Consider the following 6,214-nt stretch of genomic DNA (forward strand, 5'->3'; position numbering starts at 1 on the left):
CCTAACCAACTGTAGAGTTAGGCTGATCAGAACACAACACTATGTAACCAACTATAGAGTTAGGCTGATCAGAACACAACACTACCTGTAACCAACTATAGAGTTAGGCTGATCAGAACACAACACTACCTGTAACCAACTATAGAGTTAGGCTGATCAGAACACAACACTACCTGTAACCAACTATAGAGTTAGGCTGATCAGAACACAACACTACCTGTAACCAACTATAGAGTTAGGCTGATCAGAACACAACACTACCTGTAACCAACTATAGAGTTAGGCTGATCAGAACACAACACTACCTGTAACCAACTATAGAGTTAGGCTGATCAGAACACAACACTACCTAACCAACTGTAGTTAGGCTGATCAGTACACAACACTACCTAACCAACTGTAGAGCTAGGCTGATCAGAACACAACACTACCAGAGGACTAGTAAAGGGCCAACTGTAGAGTTAGGCTGATCAGTACACAACACTACCTAACCAACTGTAGAGTTAGGCTGATCAGTACACAACACTACCTGACCAACTATAGAGTTAGGCTGATCAGAACACAACACTACCTGACCAACTATAGAGTTAGGCTGATCAGTACACAACACTACCTGACCAACTATAGAGTTAGGCTGATCAGAACACAACACTAATAGAGGACTAGTAAAGGCCCAGTGCACTACTTTTGTGATTTAAAAAATATATACATATTAGTATTTACCAGCATTTGTAACTTGAGTCTGATAATTATCTGTACAAAACAGTTAATACTTGCAGAATATTTATTTATCTAGGCAAGTCATTTAAGAATAAACTCTTATTTTCAATGAACAGCCCCTGAACTGCCTTGTTCAGGGGCAGAACGACAGATTTTTACCTTGTCAGCTCGGGGATTTGATCTTGCAACCTTTCAGTTACAAGTCCAATCCTCTAACCACTAGGCTACCTGCCACCAGTTCTGTGAAACGCTTTGCAAATGCCACTTATTTCCATGTGAAAGCTGAAATGATCTATTCATTCCTTTTAGATATTAATAGATGCTCTTATCCAGAGCAACTTACAGTAGTGAGTGCAAACATTTTCAGACTTTGTCGTACTGGTCCCCCCTGGGAATCGAACCCACAACCCTAGCATTGTTAGCACCATGCTCTATCACATCACATCATCGCAAACCACTTGATGTCTCAATTACTGTATTGAACTTTGCACATATCTAGATGACCATCCTATGTGCAATACAGTAATTTACATTTACATTAAGTGGTTTGTAAGGATGGTAAATTAATACTGCACAAAAAAATGTGGTTTAAATTTTAATTTGAGGTGGATGTTTTTTGTCTTTGTCCATAACTTTTGATTGTTTGAGGACAGGGTTCAGTTCTTTCTGGGTTCCATTAGAATGGCAATCGCCGAGAAAGGGACAGGGACAGGGACAGGGACAGGGACAGGGCAACGACTCTTATAATTCCAGCTATTGAATCCTGCAAGATACAGTTTTTAATTATACAACTACTTTTTTGTTGTTGCTAAAGCAGAGATGCCAGCGCTACAGATGTCTATATCAGTCCACTAATAATAGTAACAGCCCCCCCCCCTCAATGTTTTTCAAATAGAAATAGAAATGTGTTTGTTTTTGTTCCATTTTTCTAGGGGTGCTGTGGGACTCTCAGCACCCCTATTACCCCTGTCTATGCCAGCACCCAAAACCTATACTAACATCCCAAATTAGTTCTGTCACCTATACCAGCACCCAACATTAGTACCAATATATATACCAGCACCCAACATTAGTACCAATATCTATACCAGCACCCAACATTAGTACCAATATATAATCAAGCACCCAACATTAGTACCAATATCTATACCAGCACCCAACATTAGTACCAATATATATACCAGCACCCAACATTAGTACCAATATCTATACCAGCACCCAACATTAGTACCAATATATATACCAGCACCCAACATTAGTACCAATATATAATCAAGCACCCAACATTAGTACCAATATCTATACCAGCACCCAACATTAGTACCAATATATATACCAGCACCCAAAATTAGTACCAATATATATACAAGCACCCAACATTAGTACCAATATCTATACCAGCACCCAACATTAGTACCAATATATACACCAGCACCCAAAATTAGTACCAATATATATACAAGCACCCAACATTAGTACCAATATCTATACCAGCACCCAACATTAGTACCAATATATATACAAGCACCCAACATTAGTACCAATATCTATACCAGCACCCAACATTAGTACCAATATATATACCAGCACCCAACATTAGTACCAATATATAATCAAGCACCCAACATTAGTACCAATATCTATACCAGCACCCAACATTAGTACCAATATATATACCAGCACCCAAAATTAGTACCAATATATATACAAGCACCCAACATTAGTACCAATATCTATACCAGCACCCAACATTAGTACCAATATCTATACCAGCACCCAACATTAGTACCAATATATATACCAGCACCCAACATTAGTACCAATATCTATACCAGCACCCAACATTAGTACCAATATATATACCAGCACCCAACATTAGTACCAATATATATACCAGCACCCAACATTAGTACCAATATATATACCAGCACCCAACATTAGTACCAATATCTATACCAGCACCCAACATTAGTACCAATATCTATACCAGCACCCAACATTAGTACCAATATCTATACCAGCACCCAACATTAGTACCAATATATATACCAGCACCCAACATTAGTACCAATATATATACCAGCACCCAACATTAGTACCAATATATAATCAAGCACCCAACATTAGTACCAATATCTATACCAGCACCCAACATTAGTACCAATATATATACCAGCACCCAACATTAGTACCAATATCTATACCAGCACCCAACATTAGTACCAATATATATACCAGCACCCAACATTAGTACCAATATCTATACCAGCACCCAACATTAGTACCAATATATAATCAAGCACCCAACATTAGTACCAATATCTATACCAGCACCCAACATTAGTACCAATATATATACCAGCACCCAACATTAGTACCAATATATATACCAGCACCCAACATTAGTACCAATATATATACCAGCACCCAACATTAGTACCAATATCTATATCCAGCACCCAACATTAGTACCAATATCTATACCAGCACCCAACATTAGTACCAATATATATACCAGCACCCAACATTAGTACCAATATCTATACCAGCACCCAACATTAGTACCAATATCTATACCAGCACCCAACATTAGTACCAATATCTATACTAGCACCCAAAAGTAATACCAACATCTGTACTTTTTTATTTTGAAAATGTTCTTCCTTTTTGACTCTGAATTGTTGGTTAGTTCTCGTAAGTAAGCATTTCACAGTAAGGTTGTACACCTGTTGTATTCGGCGCCCATGACAAATACAATTAGATTTGATTTTGATTTGATTTTAGATGTCATCGGCCTCTTCCTTTGCTTGAGGAATAATTGATGAGCAATATAGTACAACAGAGGAAAGGCCCTCCCATAGAGTACAACAGAGGAAAGGCCCTCCCATAGAGTACAACAGAGGAAAGGCTCTCCCAGTAGAGTACAACAGAGGAAAGGCCCTCCCATAGAGTACAACAGAGGAAAGGCTCTCCCATAGAGTACAACAGAGGAAAGGCCCTCCCATAGAGTACAACAGAGGAAAGGCCCTCCCATAGAGTACAACAGAGGAAAGGCTCTCCCAATATAGTACAACAGAGGAAAGGACCTCCCATAGAGTACAACAGAGGAAAGGCCCTCCCATAGAGTACAACAGAGGAAAGGCTCTCCCATAGAGTACAACAGAGGAAAGGCTCTCCCATAGAGTACAACAGAGGAAAGGCCCTCCCATAGAGTACAACAGAGGAAAGGCTCTCCCAGTAGAGTACAACAGAGGAAAGGCCCTCCCATAGAGTACAACAGAGGAAAGGCTCTCCCATAGAGTACAACAGAGGAAAGGCCCTCCCATAGAGTACAACAGAGGAAAGGCCCTCCCATAGAGTACAACAGAGGAAAGGCACTCCCAGTAGAGTACAACAGAGGAAAGGCTCTCCCATAGAGTACAACAGAGGAAAGGCTCTCCCAGTAGAGTACAACAGAGGAAAGGCTCTCCCATAGAGTACAACAGAGGAAAGTCTCTCCCAGTAGAGTACAACAGAGGAAAGGCTCTCCCATAGAGTACAACAGAGGAAAGGCTCTCCCATAGAGTACAACAGAGGAAAGGCTCTCCCATAGAGTACAACAGAGGAAAGGCCCTCCCATAGAGTACAACAGAGGAAAGGCCCTCCCATAGAGTACAACAGAGGAAAGGCCCTCCCAGTAGAGTACAACAGAGGAAAGGCTCTCCCATAGAGTACAACAGAGGAAAGGCTCTCCCAGTAGAGTACAACAGAGGAAAGGCTCTCCCATAGAGTACAACAGAGGAAAGTCTCTCCCAGTAGAGTACAACAGAGGAAAGGCTCTCCCATAGAGTACAACAGAGGAAAGGCTCTCCCATAGAGTACAACAGAGGAAAGGCTCTCCCAGTAGAGTACAACAGAGGAAAGTCTCTCCCAGTAGAGTACAACAGAGGAAAGGCTCTCCCATAGAGTACAACAGAGGAAAGGCCCTCCCATAGAGTACAACAGAGGAAAGGCACTCCCATAGAGTACAACAGAGGAAAGGCTCTCCCAGTAGAGTACAACAGAGGAAAGGCACTCCCATAGAGTACAACAGAGGAAAGGCTCTCCCATAGAGTACAACAGAGGAAAGGCTCTCCCAGTAGAGTACAACAGAGGAAAGTCTCTCCCAGTAGAGTACAACAGAGGAAAGGCTCTCCCATAGAGTACAACAGAGGAAAGGCTCTCCCAGTAGAGTACAACAGAGGAAAGGCACTCCCATAGAGTACAACAGAGGAAAGGCTCTCCCAGTAGAGTACAACAGAGGAAAGGTTACAGAACAATGGTGCCTACACAGTTACAGAACAATGGTGCCTGGTGACTTACAACCTTTGAGAATGATTGACTTTAATCAAGCCAATGGGTTGACATGTTTGTAACAGACGTATAATTGTATTAACAAAGGGTCTGTTTTCTTCATGAGGTAGACCATGGTTCCAGAAGATGAGGTACGGAACAGCCACGCCCTCCAACATCACCAGGCAACCTCTATCCTGGAACCAGCAAGGGGAAAAGAGAGCATCCACGGAACACCTAGAGGCGGGACTTTGAAGCAGACACCGGAAGGTCCGGAATGGGATAGAATGACGGCCCATTGTGACGAACAGGAGTCATCCATAGTCTATGCTCCCTGGGGAGAGACGGGTCCTCCCCGAAGGAGCCAACTCGGTTACAGAGTTCACTCATTTGTGAGACGACATGCACACTTCATAGATCACCGTGTTAAAGCAAGGGTGTAGTACTTATCCCTATGTGAAATGACGTGTCCCCTTGATAGGGCACCTAGTTAGACAAAGGGTGTAGGATATTTATACACATGTGAGATGACATGGCTCCTTCAGAGGGCACTGTGATTCCCTGCCAGATGAGCCTTTGCACTCTGTATAGGGTGTAGTACTCACTACAAAGTGAGACGTGTCCCCTCTCTAGTTCACTTCATTAGAAGCAGGCTATGGTTTAATCCCCACCTCTGTAAGGCTGCTCCGGTGCAAACTTCTCTAGTCACCAGGGAGCCAATCAAATGCCAAGCACTGTCGAGTCCTTCTGAGACCGCAGCTATTGGCTGACAGGTTGCTTAGGGTGAGACCGCAGCTATTGGCTGACAGATTGCTTAGGGTGAGAAGCCGAGAACTCAGCCTGCTTTTCTCTGAGAGGAGGGACACTTCACTTAATTCAGCGAGAGGGGAAAATGACACAGGCTATTCAACTTGTCAAAGGTGATTGGTGCTGTGTGCTGGTAGAGGAGGTCGATGGAGTGGACTTTTTCAGGAGTTAGCTAACCTGTTAAACAGACAGAGTACCATGTAATATAATGGGCCATCGTCATTCGATCCCAATGGAAAACAAAACATTTTAGGAAGTATTTTAATTCTGGAAATCGTATCAGTAATTATCGGTATTTATGAAGAGGTAATAACAAACATATTCTTGCTTAATGTGGGCTTGTCACAATGGCCTTTCAACACGGGAGAAAAATACC

This window comes from Salmo salar, chromosome 04 (genome assembly GCF_965601325.2).
Source record: "Salmo salar chromosome 04, fSalSal1, whole genome shotgun sequence".
Lineage (NCBI taxonomy): Eukaryota > Metazoa > Chordata > Actinopteri > Salmoniformes > Salmonidae > Salmo > Salmo salar.